The following is an 18,300-nucleotide window of genomic DNA, read 5'->3' on the forward strand; positions in this document are numbered from 1 at the left end:
CGTCAACGATTGTTCTGTCCTCCGTCTTATTTAGGTTGCATCTGTGCGACTCTGAGCTCAGGAGCCCTGACAAGCGGCATATGAATTCTGTATTCATTAGTGATCTTGATCCAAATGCCTCTGTCCCTGCCACGGGGGCTCAGGTGTGGAAGCTGCTGGCTAATCCCACCAGCTGACATTCAGAGGTTTAATGACTCCATAGGAAGGTGACCACTCGCTGGGAGGTTTGCTGGTGGAACCCACACAGCAGACAGTGGAGATCAAGGAAGACTATCCGTGTTTAGCCGAAGCACCTTCCTGTGCAACTTGAACCCTGTTGGCATCAAACACAGAGTTTTAAGTAAATGCAAAATTAAACCAAAAAAACCTCGACCTTCGATAACTATTATAAACAATGATTTTCTTATCTGTTTTGATGGTGTTTCAGGCTGTTTTTCTTATGGCGCTTTAATAGGTGTCAGCTTAATGAGCTGAACTTGACTCACTTCTCCAGATTTTTAGGTTTTAAGGTTATATTTGGTTGTTAATCTGTTTCGGTATCTCGTTTGTCTGGGGGGAAAAATGTGTATTTAGACCCCAAATTATTTTCTCATTAAATGCTTTTAAGGATTTATGCTAGGCCAGGCGCCGTGGCTCATGCCTGTAATCCCAGCATGCTGGGAGGCCAAGACGGGCAGATCGGTTGAGTTCAGGAGTTTGAGACCAGCCTGGGCAACATGACGAAACCCTGTCTCTACAAAAAAAAAACCAGAAAAAATTAGCCGGGTATGGTGGTACATCCCTATAGTCTCAGCTACTCAGGAGGCTGAGGCGAGAGAGGATTGCTTGAGCCAGGGCAGTCAAGGCTGCAGTGAGTTGTGCCATTGCACTTCAGCCTGGGGCGACAGAGTGAGACCCTGTCTCAAAAAGAAAAAAAGGATAAGGATTTATGCTGGTATTTTTGTTTATTGTGATCCCTAGCTTTTTTTTTTTTCTTTTGAGATGGAGTCTCACTCTGTTGCCTGCAACCTCCACTTCCTGGGTTCAAGTGATTCTCCTGGCTCAGCCTCCTAAGTAGCTGGGATTACAGGTGTGCGCCACCATGCCCGGCTGATTTTTGTATTTTTAATAGAGATGGTGTTTCGCCATATTGGCCAGGCTGGTCTCGAACTCCTGACTTCAGGTGATCTGCCGCCTCAGCCTCCTAAAGTGCTGGGATTACAGGCATGAGCCACCGTGCCTGGCCAATCCCTAGCTTTTATTTATTTATTTTTATTTTTTAGAGATGGGATCTTGCTGTGTTGCTAAGGCTGGAGTGCAGTGGCACACTTAAAACTCACTGTAGCCTTGAATGCCTGGGTTCAAGGGATCCTCCTGCCTGAGCCTCCCAAGTAGCTGGAATACAGGAGGGTGCTACCATGCTCAGCTAATTAAAAAAATTTTTTTAGATAAGTGGTCTCACTATGCTGTCCAGGCTAGTCTTGAACTCCTGGCCTCCAGTGATCTGACTGTCTCAGCCTCCTCAGTAGCTGGAATTACAGGCACAAGCCACGGTACTGGTGTCTTAGCTTTAAAAAAAATTAATATTAAAGTGTGAGTTTGTTGGTTGACTTGTAACTAATCAGATGTTTTGACTACTTTTTTAGGTCTACTGTTCTAAAAGTGTGGGATACCTAGTTCTATTACTATGTAATAACAGCTTATTGATAATTCACACCTATGCAGTTCACCTGTTCTAAGTGTGTAGTTCAGTGGTTTTTAGTGTATTCACAGAGATGTACAGCTATTACCACAGTCAATCTTAGGACATCTCCATCACCTTAAAAAAATAATAACTCCATTCTTATTAGCTATCACTCCCCATTTTCCCCCAACCTTCCCAGCCCTGGGCAATAACTAATCCACTATCTCTGTACACTTGCCTATTCTGGACATTTCATGTAAATGTAATCATATAATATGTGGTCTTTTGTGCCTAGCTTCTTTCACTTTGTGTAATATTTCACCCGTGTTGTAGCATATATCAGTATTTTATTTCTTTTTGATGGTCAAATAGTATTCTGTTGTATGGACATACCACATTTTACTTATTCATTAGTTGGACATTTGGATTGTTTTCACTATTTGACTATATTTATAATGCTGCTATGAACATTGGTGTACAAGTTTTTGTATGGACATATGTTATGATTTCTCTTGGGAAGAGAAATTCTAGGAGCAAGATTGCCAGGTCATATAGTTACTCTATGTTTAACCTTTTGTGGAACTACCAGAGTTTTCCAAAGCGTCTGTGCCACTAGCAGTGTGTGAAGGTTTCGATTTCTATATGTCCTCCTTTCCATATATCCTTCCATATATCCTCTATCCTTGGTTGTCACCAAGACTTATCATCCTTTGGATTGTAGTCATCCTGGTGGGTGTGTGTGACTTGGTATCTTATTGTGGTTTTGATGGATTTTTTGTTAAGAACTAGTGCAACTATGGAAACGTTTAGATGGGACAATTGAAACATTTGACGTGCTTCCTTTATACACTGGATTTGTGCCGTAATTGGGTTGATGATTGTACATTTGTTTAAATATTGAAAGGGCCTTTTCAGAGGCTCCCCCTGAGGCTATTTCTGTCATTTGCTTTTGGTCATAATTCCTGCTTATTGGCTTTCCTTAAGACCTGAAGCATTAGACATAATAAATTGTCTTTATTATTGGATCAAAAGATGTATCAGTTTTCCCCAATAATTTTCTCTCTGGCTTTATTTAGCATAAAACGTTAGGTTTTAGAGATGTCTGAACCCTAACATACAATCCCTGGGGTCCTGTATGGAATTATTCTAAGTAGTGATTTCTAATAGTGCTATTAACCAGTTAATTTTAGAAGTGAACAGTTATTGAAGTTGGCATTTATGGTTCAGTGGGTGATTCAGAAAATCACCCATTATGTCTTTAGAATAGATGATGATGAGAAGCTCTGTTGAAGGTGAAAGGTTCCCACCAGCACCAGATATTTTGAGTTGTCCCCCTTTTAAGAAGTGAGCTTGCTCTGTGCATTGGAGCCCACTGGTGGCCAGCTTTGGAGAGGTAGGAAGGGACTTCTTGAGTTAAGGCTGCCCTCTTCAGTCTTCTTGCTTTTTGAGTTTTGTGGCATCTTACAGAGCAGATAGAAATTCTATGCGGTCTTTCACCTGATTCAAGAGGAGGACTTTGCTTCCTACCATACAGGGTTTGGAATTTTAGAAGTAATTGCTTCTTTCTTTCTTGATTCTCTAGGATTCGTTAGTCTTCCTGGACTTAGAAGTGGCCACTGAATGTGTATTCTTCTGTTCAAGTCTGTGTCTTCCTCATCTCTCTATCTTCAGAACCCCAGTTAATGGTGGTGGCTGGTCCTCATTTCTACCCTTGCCATCGCATTCTGCCTTTATTAAAAGTCGAAGTTGAAAGTGGCATATTTTGGGGAAGGGTTGAAGGAAATTCTAGGAAGTGTGACTTATTCCCATTTAATTTCAGGAAATAAAAGGGGGTTAGATGGAAGGAAACAGAAAAGGAAAGGCATAGTTTACCAAAAATCTCTGTAAGCTTGGAATGGATTCTTCTTGGGGCCAGGTCTCTGGAATTCAAGAATCAACAAATCTTAGGAAAGTGACTATATACATTTTGAAGGTCTCTATTTCCAGTTCTTAGAGGAGTAATGAAAGGATATCAACAAATGGTATATTGGCTTTGTTATTGACTTTGTTGATTTTTCTCCCAAAAATATTTCTGAAAATTCTGTCATGTCTTCTGCCCTGCTGTGTAAACACCCAATTTCATATTCTCATGTAACCAGTATGTCATCAGCAGAATGTCATCAGGTTCCAAGTGATTACAAGCTGTTAGGCTTGGTGCTGTAATGCAGAGGCAGTACTGAGAGAGGCTGTTGTGGGAATTCCTTGTGCAGCTATTGGCAAAGTAGATAGAAAAGAAGGGATAGGTATTCTATTGTAGTTGATAGGTAATTATTTATGATGCATTTCTTTGGAGCAGGTGTTCCATTTGAAATGTTTTTGCTTTACGTATTTCCTAGAACTGAAATGTAGGGGGACATACACCATATAGGAGAAATATTTCATGAAGTATGTTGTCTGCTGGCACCTGTGGCAAAAGTCCAGCAGCAAAAAACTTCTGGTCTTGTGACCAGAGACGAATCAGAGAGAGAGGTGAGAGCTAGATTCAGAGATAGTGTTGAATTCATAAGTGTTTGGAGACTTTTAACTGTATAGGTGGAATTGAAAGGGAGATATTGCTAATGAAATGTTCTGTGTCGTGATATCAAAGAGAAAATGGGACTTCACCGCTCTCTTCAAATTGAATTGCCTTTGCTAACTTGGGTCTCAGGTACATAATAAGCACTAAAAATCCTTCCTTTATCTAGGTTGTCTTTTTTCGGTTACTTGAGCCAAGCCAAGATTTAGAATGGGAAGATTTTCATTGGGAAAAGAAATAAAAGATACTCTTTTGTTATTCACTGACTTTATTTCATTTTAGAATTCTATTTGGTAAAAATTTGGAATCATAACCACTTATTGAACAGTGGCTTTCAGGGGGAGAGGAGGAAACCAGCACGAATTTCACCATCAAAAGTGAGGCTCTGTTACAAATCCAAGAGGTCGTCTGTGGTTAGAGTTTCGCAAGCTCTTGGAACAATGGATTTCCACTTTCTTGTATATGGGTTAAAGAAATACAAGAAATGAAATATAGGACTGAGTGTTACTGGTTTGTAGCTTAGAATCTTATAAGTTTTGCCTTGGCAGGTAATTTGGCATAAATTGTTAATGTAAATCTGGTTTAGTGGTGAAGACATTATTTTAGTAAAAAAGATAAACTGCTGATTAATTCAGCATAGAACTCAATTACAAATTGAAAGTGTCTCTGCGGGACTCCCGGACCCTAAAGACAGCAGATGTTGAATTGATAATCCAGCATATTTCACAGCGGTATGAAATATTCACATGGTTTATTGTACTTGTGTGTTGTGCGATATCAGAAAGGGGGGTGGTGGGCTCATGGGTGTGCAAGACAGTCACACACTGCACATTTGCTAATATACACGGAAGCATGATGAAGAATTTTAGCAAAGATTCTTCTTCTTTTTATGAGCTCTGTGGAAAATTAAGTTTAAAATAATATTTGGGGCGAAATATTTAAATGTAGTACCTGTGTAGGTTTCCATGATATATGTAAATTAACCTAAACTATAAAATGGTAAACCTTCTAATGCAGGGCATTTAGGTGTTAATTGAGACCACTGCCTACAAGAATTGGGGGGCGTGAGGGCTTGGACCGTATTTCACTGAGTTAATTGTCAGCTTTCACAGGCTGGAAGGTTTTAAATTGCTACTGTACTGTTTTTACCTTCTGATCTAAAGCATATGGTAATTTAAAAATGCCCCTGTATTTTACACAGGCAGGCAGAGAAGTTTTGTTTCTAGCCAAGAAAAAAAAAAGCTTTGCAGTTTTTATGTATCTGTATCAACTCAAGGGGGGAAAAGTCAGCAAATTTTATATATCGGAAGATCTGAATAAATGGAACTGCCAATATTTGAAGGGATTGGCGATTCTCAAGAGGGATGAGAATAAAGTTGGCTTGGATGAGATATTTCAAAGCCATTACTACCTTTATGACAGGTTTTTTTTTTTTTTTTCCATGACAGCCTATATCAAGTGTAGGTTTTGCTAGCTGAAGTAAAAACAGTTCTAAAAATAGCCAAATGATTATGGTAGGAACAAATATACCCTGGATACCTTCTGCTATTGTGAAAGCTTTAAAAAAAAAAAAAAAGGTGCTCTTTCTCAAAAACTCCTAAGGCACATCAAAACTGGCAAAGGCAGAGTGTAATAGGGGAAGTTTCTTGGCATCTGCGCCACCAGAAGAGATCTGTGTTGCCACTGGAGTTGCCATTAAGCCCTCTGTAAACTGTTGATAGACGGTGGTCCTTCAGACATGTGAAGGGTGGGCTTGCATGCCATTCACCTTGAGTTTTGTTGATCAGGCCTGTGCCTGGTTTTAAGACATGGTCCCTTTCTTAGTGACTTTACAACCTAGAGAGGGGTGCACAGGCCCACAAGCAGGGACTATGTCATGAAAAGTCGAGAACGGTACCCATACAGTGGGCAGTAGGGGTACGGCGGAAGAGGAGCTGATGGACTCTATCTGGGGGACTATAAAGCCACCTCAAATTGCATGTGACTCCTCACATGAATTGTTTTTGGTCTTGGGGTGTGAGGAAAGGTGGGACAGGGAGGCAGAAGAGAAGGAGACCATTCTGGACAGGAATGTTAAGTCTAGAGGCACGGGGGCCCCTGCTCTGCCTCTCAGTCGTGCAGTCCTGGAAGTTGGGACAGCTGGGAAGGGAAATGGCAGACAGTGTCTAAAGTTGTCTGGGCGGTCATTTCCCGAGTCAGTGTGGCCTTTTAATTAGCATCCGCTCTTCAGTGTGAGATAAGGCCGGAGCTTAGCATCCCTGTCCCTGCATGTGAATATTTAGTTTAGAAAGCTGCCACGTTCCATTAGAGGTGCTTGTGTTTCAGCAGTGGGTGCAGGAGCTGTGTAGACTTTTCAGATGTCCTTTGAGATTTACGTTGCAGTGTAATTGGGAGATGCTGGTACTTAGTGTGTTGTGCATGGCGGAATATGAGATTACCTGCTGTAATGAGACCCCAGCAGCATACCTCAGGAAGGTAGTTAAAGTTTTAACCTTAACAGATAATGTTACTTGTGGGTGTCTGTTAGGTAATTTATACTACCCTCCCCTAACCCTGAAATTGTGCAGAAACCAAGAAATGATAGGAAGTTGTACTAAATAGATATTTTAAAATTCCACCTAGTGGTACAGATTTTTAAAAATATTTGCAGTGAATATTTTATCTGTAGAATGTGGTCATTCTCGCCGTCATTGTCACCCTGTCATGTTAGAATGTAGTTTTTCTAGAATCAGAACCTTGGTGATAACAGAATATTAAAAAGACATAAAGACTCATTAACTTTGGTTCCTTGACAAATACACTGGCTTTTAACTCAGCTGAATGGAATTAGGGGATAGAGCGGTAAGAATGGGCTGGGTGGAGCGTGCACACGTGGGCTCTGAAGAGGCCTGGGTTGGAAGATTGATTTTTGCCTCTTGTGTAACCCCTGTAGCCCCAGTTTGTAAGATGTAAAACTCACTCTCATGAAATGGCCTGAAGTTGGTACTTGAAGGGATCATTACGAGGACCGTGTTTGTAAAATGCTCATCAGGTGTAACGAGTTTACTCTCTGAGTCTCTGACTACCTCTTGTCCTGAAACTTTCAAAGAAAATTAAAGTGCTTTTGATTTCTTGGTCAGTTTCAGTTAAGATTTACAATCAACAAATGGCCAGATGGGAAAATTAAATGATATCTTTTTGATTGACATACGGGGTGGCCGAAAATAATTTGACTGATTCTGTTTGCTGAGAGTTTTATTACATGTATTTTAGGGAAATGTCAATGTTTGGATGTAGTTTTGATGCAGTGAATTTGATAGCTCTTTGCCATGGGATTCGATGACTAGATTCTGTAGTAGAGGAATTCATCAGGATGTGTTTAATTTTACCAAATGTAACAAGCCAGATGAGTGTTGGAATGTTAGGGTAGCATAATTTAAGCAATATATTTGCAACTATGAAATAATTTTAGAGGTAAAGTACTTTAAAAAGAGAAACCCGCAAGTGATTTATAAATTAAATTTACTTAAAGACTTGATGGTATCATTTGTATTTTTGGAGACTGGAGGTTTTGTTTTCTTGGGTGGAAAAAACCAAACCACCTTAAAGCGTTGTTTGGGTAAATGTGTGGAATTGGGTACTTGGCACAGAGCCTGCACGCAGTAAGTCTGCCTTCTTTTTCTGTGTCTTTTTAGAATATAATTTTTGGTGAAAGAGAAGAAATGAAAATGTGGTACTTACACTTCTCACCGAAACGGTGGTAATTCTACATGGAAGATGTGCACATGAACAAAGATTTTATGGCAATATGTTGAATTTCATTTGCAGTATGATGGCCGCTGTCATAATTGATTTGCTTTTAAATGGGGGTTGAGAAAAAGAAGTACTAAGTTCGTATCAGTTGCCTATCACATTGGTAGCCCTGAAGCCTTTTACCTTGGTAATTGTGTTTGTGAGCGTTGGAGATGGGTAGGATCAGGTGAAGTTAGCATTCATTGTAGATTTCCTGCACTGCAGGCACCGTAGCCCAGCATCTCCTGTGCATGACACTTCGTATCATCCTCATGACCATCCTGGTGCTTGGGGGTTTTAGGTCCTCCTTTGCAGATGGGGAAATTGGAACTTAAAAATGTGGAGTGACTTTTATCACTGAGGTCACACCGCTGGTAAGAAACAGGACTAGATTCATATCTTTATTCTGTCAAATTCTTTGCCTCTGTCAAGCATTGCCTCCCCCGCCCCCCATGACCACAGTCAATATAGTGACTATATTCATCAGTTCCAGAGCCCTGAAGCTTCCTTATGCCTTTTTGAGACCCCCTCCTCCCACCTAAGTAACAGAGAGTTTATCTGAATGCTGTGTGTGCCTGGAGGTCTCATGGAGAAGATCTGCGTTAGCTCCTCCTGGTGCAGTGGGGGGAAATAGAATCATTTCTATTTGGGTGGGTTGATGAGAAGTCAGCCATTGTCTTCTCATCAACCACCAGAAAAATAATTGCCAAGAAGTTATGAAAGGCCTTTGTGTAAAGGCTGTGTTTGTTCAGAGGGGTGGTCAGCACCTATGACTGAGGCTAGAAGTCCAGGTGGCACCCTCCACATCTTTCCATCCTGCACTTTCACCTGGCTGCTGCTTCCTCCTCACCCACATCTGCTCTGCTGCTGATCCTCCTCCCTGGCCCTGCTGCCCCGCCACCATCTCTCATTGAGAATATTATCATCAACTCCTCTCTGGTCTCCTGCCTTTGGCATTTCCTCCCCCACGGCTTCCCTGTCGTAGTTTCAAAAAGCACAAGTCGAACTATAGTTATGTGTTGCTTAACAACGGGGACACATTCTGAGAAATGCATCCTTAGGTGATTTTGTCATCACATGAATGTCATAGGATGTACTTACACAAACCTAGATGGTCTGGCCTTCCGCACACCTATACACTATGGTGCAACCTGTTGCTCCTGGGCTACAAGCCTGTACAGCATGTTAACTGCGCTGAATACTGTCAGCAGCTGTAACACAGCAGTAAGTATTTGTGTATCTAAACATATAAATGGAGAAAAGGTACTGTAAATGTATAGTATGAGATAAAAAATGGTGTATCTGTCTAGGGCACTTACCATGAATGGATCTTGCAAAACTAGAAATTGCTCTGGGTGAGTCAGTGAGTGGGTGGTGAGTGAAGGTGAAGGCCTAGGGTGTTACCGTACACTACTGTAGACTTTATCTACACTGGACACTTAGGCTACACTAAATTTACACACAGAAAAATTTCGGTAATTACCGTAACCTTTTTGCTTGTTTGTAAATTTTAAAAACTTTTTGACCCTTATAACGCTTAACTTAAAACACAAGCACATTGTACAGCTGTACAAAATATTTTTCTTTATATCCTTAGTCTATAAGCTCTTTTGTTATAGACTTTGTTTTTTGAGACAGAGTCTTGCCCAGGTTGGAGTGCAGGACATGATCTCAGCTCATTGCAACCTCCACCTCCAGGTTCAAGCGATTCTCCTGCCTCAGCAGCTGGGACAGCAGGCGCGCATCACCACGCCCAGCTAATTTTTGTATTTTTAGTAGAGATGGGGTTTCACCGTGTTGGCCAGGCTGATCTCAAACTCTTGACCTCAGGTGATGCTCCTGCTTTGGCCTCCCAAAGTGCTGGGATTACAGGCATGCACCATCATGCCCGGCCTATAAGCTTTTTTCTATTAAAAATTTTTTTTTTTAATTTTTTTACCTTTTAGACGTTTTGTTAAAAACTAAGAAACAAACACACACACATTGGTGTAGACCTTTGCAGGGCCAGGGCCATCAGTATCACCGTCTTCTGCGTCTACATCTTACCTCACTGGAAGGTAGAAAGTGATAGTAATCTCTCTCTCTTTCTCTCCTTTCTCTCTCGTTTTTTGAGACAAGGTTTTGCTCTGTCTCTCAGGCTGGAGTGCGGTGGCACGATCACAGCTCACTGCAACCTGAACCTCCCAGGCTCAAGTAATCCTCCTGCCTCAGCCTCCCAAGTAGCTGAGACTACAGGTGCACATCACCACACCTGGCTAATTTCTTTTATTTTATAGAGACAGGGTCTCACTATGTTGCCCAGGCTGGTCTCGAGCTTCTGAGCTCAGGACTCCCAACGTTACAGGGTCACAGGTGTGAGCCACTATAGCCAGCCTGCAGGAGTTTTTTTAGCTTCATGATAATTTTATGGGACCACTGTTGTATATGCAGTCCGTTGTTGTCCAAAATGTTACATGGTACATGACTGTACATCATTTTCCAGGTAGAAATTTTCGTGTCTCCCTGCTGCTTAGCATAAAGGGTGGGCTGTCTGTATAGCCTGTGAGGTTCTCTGGCAATCAGCCACACTGAACTACCTACTCGACCACACCTTTCTCCTTCCCATGTTCATGGCTCTCTTCCTGCCTACACGTCTGCCCTTTGACTTGGCTACCTTTAACTTGTATTACAAGACCCTGCCCAGTCTCCATCACCTGCACCCCACGAGACCCGTGTCCATCTGTGGCTCCTTTGTCAGGCCTGTCTCTAGCTAGCTCTTACCTCATTGTAATGAGATTATCTCCTTGTTTCCCCTTCTGGGCTCCACAATTCTCATGGGCAGGCTCTGTGTTCAGGCCTGTCTCCATTGTTCAGCACAGCGTGTGCGGTGTGTTCATAGCAGGCCACTCGTGATGCTTGCTGAGCTAAGCTAACCTGGCCGTTTTGCAGGAGTTTTGCATCATTTGAAATTTGCCTCATTTTGGCCATCTTTAAACTTCCTAGAACAAGGGCACTCTGTACTTCCTTGGATCTCCTTCTGGTTCTGCCTGGGCCTTGTCAGGCTGTGGAAGAAGGATCATGTCATATAACACAGTGCCTGTGATAGCCTTCTGACATGTGCCCAGCATCTAGCAGTGGTTTTGTCCTATCCAGATGTTGGAGGTGGGAACGCGGCTCTTCTGCTGGTCTCAGACCCTGATTTCAGTCTCTGCTTCTGACAGGACTGGATTTCTGTCATTGCTTACTCTCATCCTGAGAAATTCTAGTGCTGGCTGCTGCTTTGTTGTGACCCATGGAACAGATTCACTTCATTTCTCTGTGTTTTCAGGTGATAGCCCTTTCCGTGGCTCCAGGAGTTTATTGCCAGAGTTATCACTGGCCACGTTGTTTTTGCAGAAAGAGAGAAATGTGATGAGGATCTTATTAGTATCTGCCACAGCCTGGTTTTCATTCTGAGGATTGTTGAGCATATTTCTCACTTTTCTTTAAACCCAGGCTTTCTTGTTTTTTTTTTTTTTTTCTCTGATTACATTTGATTCAGTGTAGCCTTGGAAATATATATTTGTATACACATATGCTGTGAACATTGATTTCTTCTCCTTGTGGAAAGCAATATGTTCTTGTCTGTTTTGGTTCTTTTCCCTCTGGAAGCTTAGGTATTTTTCCTTCCATTCACTGTCACGGATTCCAGCAAAACCACTTGCCCGCCACAGATTTTCCTAATGGTGGGATAGGAAGACAGGCTTTGGTGGTGCCAGGCACTAACCTGGCATGCATCCCCGACTCTCCTGCTTGTACACAGCCTTGTGCCTTTGAATGCATCAGCCAGCCTTTCTGAGAGCCCCAGTTTCCTCATCTGTACCAGCAGTTGGGAATTCAATAAATAACGCAAGTGTTTGGCTCAGACCCGGGGGTGTGGCAGGTGCCTGGTGTTAGTTCTCTCATACCCTTGCCTGTTTTCTTCGACCCTAGGACATGCTGACCGTCCTGTTTGTGAAATTGCTGTGTTGGGGTCATTTCTCTCATTTTATTCCTTGGACAGAGGCATTATTCTCATACTTACGAAGGGCACTCTTTGGCTCAGAGAGTGACCCGCTGTCCAGGGCTGTCCTCATTCTGGGCTACCCTTTTCCAGCCCATTGTGGCCGTGCAGCCGCTGACATCTCTTCCTGGCTGCGAGTTCTGACAGGCATCACTCAGTGACCTAGGACAGACCTGGCTGGCAATTTCGTGAACATGAGCACCCCTTCCCATTCCCACTTAAAACCCCTAAAACTCCTGCACACACAGCAAGTTTTTCCTTTATTATTTGTGTCACCCAGATCCTGGTACCAAAAAAAAAGCTATCAAGGAAAGAAATGGCAACACCAGCTAGGCGTTAAAGATGCAGTCACTGGCTCACTCCCGGCTCTAAGCGTGCCCAGCACCAGCTGCAGCTCGGCTCTGCTGAATTCCTAGGTATTCACACAGGCAGGCGTATTCACCCAGAAAGCTCAGGCCAAACCCCAAACTCTAGACACCTTTGCTCTTGTCACACAGCCCAGTCCGGAAAAAAAAAGTTTTCTACCGTAAAATATGTGGCTATACATGGGATACGTCAAGTCTGTGACTCAGTGCAGGGAGCATGCTGCTTTCGCGGAGACTGTTTCAAACACTTTTTTGAGCTCTTTCAATTGTATTCAACCATCAACCATTAATGAGTCTTCAGGCCGCATCAGTGGCAGAGTCAGAGCCTTAGCCTGTCAGCAGGCCCCCAACAAACACATCGTGTTCAGACCTCCTCTCAAGCACTTGTCTTTGAATGGTCTCCAGTTGGGACTGGTGCAGTTTGGGAATTGCCCCATTTGGTAGGGGTCTCTCTCATGATTTCAGAGTCTTTTGAGTTTGGCAGAGCCATGCATGCATTTGAAGTGAACGTTTCGTTTTTTCATTTGTTGACCTACATGCCAAGCACCAGGCTAGTTCCCTGGGATACAAAGATGGAGAAGGTGTAGGGCGGACCCCTGATGTTCAGAATTTTCATCCTCTCTCTTTAGAGTCCAAATTCTCATCACACCCAGACTTTTATCTGTTCTGCTCTAGATCATCAGAGGAATGGAATTTTTTGCTATTTCAAATCAAAGTGACAAAAGATAAGATTTTCCAAGCTGCATTTGGATTGCCTTCTTTTTAAAAAAATTAATTATTTGGCTTGGCAATAAAATCTGTATATACTTACCATATGCAAATGATGTTTTGAAATTTGTGTACATTGTGGAATGGCAAAGTCAAGCTAATATATTAACATGCATTACCTCAAATTTTTTTTTTGTGGTGAGAACACTTAAATCTTTCTTAGCTGTTTTTCAAGAATACAATACATTGTTATTAACTATAACCACTATGTTGTGCAATATATCTCTTGAACTTACTCCTTCTGAGATGTTGTATCCTTTGGCCAGCATCTCCCCAACCCTCCCCTGCCTCACTTATGAGTTAAATCCTTAGTGGTTAATGAAGGAGCAAATGGTTGTGAACTAATGGAACTAAATATAGACTCAGCAAGACACAGGGAAATGGATGAAAGTTGTGAGGATTCCGCCGTGATGCCATCCGCATTCTTGCTTCCCTCAGCAAAGGCAGGAGAGCTGCACCCCTTCCTCCTGGCATGGAGGTGGCGCAGAAGGCAAGGGACACTTGGGTGCTGCCTTGAAAACCCTTGGAGCTGGGGGAGGCCTGTTCCTCAGGAAAAAGGCTGAGTATCTCTTTGTTTTCTGCCCCCCATGCCAGCTCTTCAGCTACATAAACAATATATTTGCTGGCAAATAACCAATTTTATTTCTTTTTAAATTATTTTAAAAATTTTAGTTACAAATCGGTTATGTCAGATGACTTGCCATATACATGAACTTTCACATTCCAAAGCTATGTATAAAATAGTCTGTTAGGTTTTCAGTCAAGTGCATATTTAATATTTTGCCTGCCTCCAGTGTAAGTAAAGCAGTGTTGAGATGCATAGCTGAACAGTCAAATGAAGAGGGTGTATTTAAAGAGTATTAATTTGATGCTGAACTGTCCAGAGTGCCCATTGGCTGGCACAGCTACATTTTTCTCTGGTGACATTCCCAATCTAAAAATCACTTAAGTGAGAAGAGAAATTCGATTGTAGCTGTAGACAAGAATAATGCGGAAAAAGTTTCTTGGCAGTACTATTTTGGACCTGCACTGTAGTGGATGCCGAGGTAATCTATCAGTTTGTGAGTGTCTACAAAATGCAACTCTCTAGATAACAGGTTTAAAGTAAAGATTTAATGCAGTCTCCATCTCCTATGATGTTGCAGTGACAGTTTAAAACTCATTCTCTAAATCTCAGCAGACTTTATAGCTAGCAGTGGGCCAATATAAAGTTTAATAGCATTACAACACATAAATCATCTTTTAAAGATGCTACTAGTAGCTCCAATATTAAATGCAGACAATCGCCCGTGTTATAAATAATTTATCAAACACCATTTCAGATTTGCCTTCCATGCTGAGTTATTTATTTCAGCCTTTTCTGTATGATTCCTAAGGCACTTTTTGAAAGATCCATTACTGGTCAGTTTAATGAACTTGGGGGTCTGTTTTGTCCCCTCAAGCACTCGGGTACAGCTGTGGTGACCATTACGTGGCCGATGTGGACCTCTTTGTGCCTTTTACAAGTGCTGCCCATTTGTCATGTAGCGGTAAATGGAACTGCACATTGGAGTCCAGGGACACATTGTGCGATGCGGTGATGGAGACAAACAGATAGCTCTATAAAGTGCTGCTTGTCACAGCTGACTTGTAGTACAGTACATCACTCTTATTGTAATCTCATTTAAGAAGCAGGGGTGGCCCGGGGGACTGATATTCCCAGTTAGTTTGGTCTTTGTAGCCATAAAGCAGGAAGTGTTCCTTTTATATTTTCTGAACTTTTAGGGAGTATGCTTTTTGCTTGGATTAATTATTATAGGAACTTCTCTGTGGCACTGTGTGAAGATTTGTCAGCAGGTTTGTTTGGCCCTCCTTGTCCTGGCCTGGGGTTTGGTATAGGCAGTTGCTGCTTAGAGATAAGTTGTGTTTTTAGGAGCCCTCTGGCTTGCTTTACTAAATAACTTACCATTTATTAAGCAGTAGCTATGTGCCAGAAACTATAGCAGGTGCTTTCTGTACCTTTATTTCTAATTTGTTAGTAATCTTGTGAAGTTGGATTTATTATCATTATATTACAGAGCGGGAGAGTAAACTCAGAGAGGTGTAGTGACTTGTCCAGGGTTGCCCAGCAGTAAGTAGTAGACTGGGGATTCAAACCCATTCTGTCTGCCTCCATGTCTCCTTGAACCTGGGTTCCCCAGCTGGTGTTTAATCATCAGGGTCATGGTGATCTTTTAGCTGAGCGTCTGAAAGCAAAAGGAAGCTGCTGTTGGCCTGGAGGGCCATTTTTTGGTAACGGGGGTAAGGCCTACTCGCCCATCTCCACACTGAGGTTCCCTTGTGACCTGCAACATAAATGCATAGGCAGCTGGTTGGGGGCAGATGCCTCCCTGGCTGTGGGAGAGAGCATCGCACCTGGGCCTGACCAGCTGGGGTCATGGGCTCTGCAGAGCCCTTGTCAAGGCCCCTCTGTAGCAGCTGTCCCCGGACAGATGCTGCCCAGGCCCTAGGTCACTCTGCATCTTCCAGAAAAGGGAGGTGCAGTTTCCCTACGAAGAACTAATCCTAAAGGAAGAGACAGTGCTTCTTGTGCTTATTGTGGGCTGGAGACAGATACAAATGTGGTGTTTTCCCCACCTCTTGCCTTTAGTTTGTGGTTTTTCTTGATAGTTTTCTTAAATATTTGGTAGCACATGTTAAAGACAAAAGTTGTTTAATTGTGAAATTCCACTGTAAAGAAAACACAGTATGAATATGCCCAGTAGCATATTTGCATACGTGTCTAGAATTCTGTGTATGGAAATACTGTAGTCAGAGACACAGTATTCAGCATTGAAGCAGTTCCTGGAACATAGTAGGTCCCTATAGGTGTGTGTTCAAGACATTAACTGTGTAAGTAGTGGGTGGACAGTAGAGCCTTTGGTCATTTCCACGCTGTTTCGATTATGAGGGTTTGGGGTGTTAAGGGAGGGATATGTTAAATAAGACCTTAGATCTTAATATTGATCTGGCGTGGCATTGTAGAGATGTTGCCCTAACTTGGTTGAGAATGAAGAAGGCCCTTGAAGTGGTAGTCTTGGGTATTTTGGGAAACACTGCCCTCCAACCCCCAATGGGAGTGACCATCAGAGGAGCTGCTGGTTGGCCCAGAGAGAAACTGGCAAACACCATCCTCCTTCTCTTAAATTTACCCAGGTCTTAAGGCTCTTTGGTGGTGGGGCGTGAATGACACAGCCTTGAGTCAGGGACTAGCTGAGGAGCCCCCGGCCCAAGGAAGGTTACTTGCGAGTTGGTGTGGTGCTGCGGCCTTGTGGCTCTGGGGCCTGATGGGCCTGTTTTACTATTTTTTGTTTACCTGCTGTGTGACCTTGTGTAAGTCATTGACTGTCAGCCAGAGTTTTTGACCATACCAACATCAAAAGATGGTTGGGGGCAGGGGTGAACATGATGATCATCAAAGTGCCCAACTCAGTGCTTGGCACGTTAGAGTGCTGGTAGATGTTGATTGATTGATTGATTGTTTTAGTGAGCATATAGGTGCTCCATAAATCTAAGTTTCATTCCATCTCCTGACGTCTTCAGCCATGTGTATATGAGACATGGAGTGGGACTGGGGGGAAAAAAGTGAGAGACTTGAGATTTTCTTCCTTAAGGAATGATCTTCCCTAGAATTGATGGGGAGGAAAGGAATTTAAAAGATGTATTTTCCCAATTTAAAAAAGCCTTTATTCATACTTAAATAACAGCATACATGATAATTTGATGAGTAAATCAAACTATATAATTTTAAAATTTGCATATTTTAAAGTTTTATCAGTTACTTACAGACTGTTTGCAAAATAGAGGGAGGATCACTCATAATCTTACATAGCACTGTCAGCAGTCTGCTGTCCTGTGCCCAGTCGAATGGATTGACACTAGATATGCATGTCTCCTGTCATTCGTATATTTCCGTTTCCCCAAGTCTTCACCTGTCCCCATCTACCCAGATCATTTGGGAAATGTAAATGTGCAGTCCTAAGCGCTGCCCGCAGGGTCGCGATGTCCGCTGGGTACTGCTGGCTGGCTCTAGACACCAGCAGCAGTGATGAGAAACAAAGCAGAGGAGATAGTTAAATGGTAGAGAAGGGGGAGCAGAGGTGGTAGGCCGGGAACAGGGGAATAAGTATGGTTCTCCCCGCATGTGCCCATGTGTGCACACACTGAAGGCCATTTAAAGGGAAGCGGTTAGGTATGAGGTTGTGTTTGCTGAATTAGTGGTTGGCTTTTGCTGTCTATCTAGATAGCAGCTGCTGCCAGCCCCTCGTCTAAGAGGCTTTCTTTGCTGCCACCTTCACTGGTTTGTGGAAAGCTTCTGGCCCCATAGACTGTTGAGAATTCCAGGAGAAAATTCCTAATTAGCGGATCCCGTTGGAATGCATTCTTACAGGACTGCATATGTACAAAAGAAGAATTGGCTTCATTGGCCCCACATAGATGTCACGTGAGAGTGAAAAAACCTGGGGTATAAATATCAAAGAAACCCCTATCTGCTGGTTTGCTGAGGAGCCCACTTCCAGCAGAACCTTCTCTGTCCTTCTGAGTCTGTAGAGGGCGCTTATGTCACTGGAATCCTAGTCTGGCATGGGGCAGGCAGAGGAGCAGGAGCCCCCAGTGGGTTCAGATCTTCTGAAAACTTGAGGTTAGCGGATCTGCCCTTTGAGGGTCTCAGGCTGGATTTGGGCCTGGAGTCCGTGTTTCTCCAAGGGTGTTGCTTGGGTGAGCGCTGGAGTGCACTTGCATGTGTATGTACTCTCACACCCTCGTGGACTGGGAAGGCGCCGTAGCACAGGTTAGATTCCCTGCTTTCAGGGAGCCTGGTTCATTTTTGTCCTCGTTGTATATAGAGCTTGAACTTGGTGTTCCCCAGGTCCAGTACCACTGCCGTTGCTGCCTGCCTTCTGTTTCACTGCTGTTTTCTGAGTGCCTCGTGTGCAGCCTGTCCTTCAGCCCTCCCTGAAGCTCTGCTGACCAGCTGTGTTCCCAGCTCCTTTTCACGTGCTCTTTAGCCAGCCTTACCCTGCATTGTACTTACTTGGGTCAGGTGCCCCTGCTAGACTCTTAAGCCCCTAGGGGGCAGGGATTTGGGGGCGTCATCCACCTCTGCAGCCCTAGCTCCTGGTATAGCATGTGATAGGAC

General features: G+C 43.0%; 1 protein-coding gene across 1 annotated transcript in view; it reads left to right on the forward strand.

Moving 5' to 3' along the window:
- The window catches only part of PSMB7 (proteasome 20S subunit beta 7), a 62,419-nt gene that overhangs the window by 39,872 nt on the left and 4,247 nt on the right, over positions 1-18,300 (forward strand). The window lies entirely within an intron of this gene.

The sequence above is a fragment of the Pan troglodytes genome, chromosome 11 (genome assembly GCF_028858775.2).
Source record: "Pan troglodytes isolate AG18354 chromosome 11, NHGRI_mPanTro3-v2.0_pri, whole genome shotgun sequence".
Lineage (NCBI taxonomy): Eukaryota > Metazoa > Chordata > Mammalia > Primates > Hominidae > Pan > Pan troglodytes.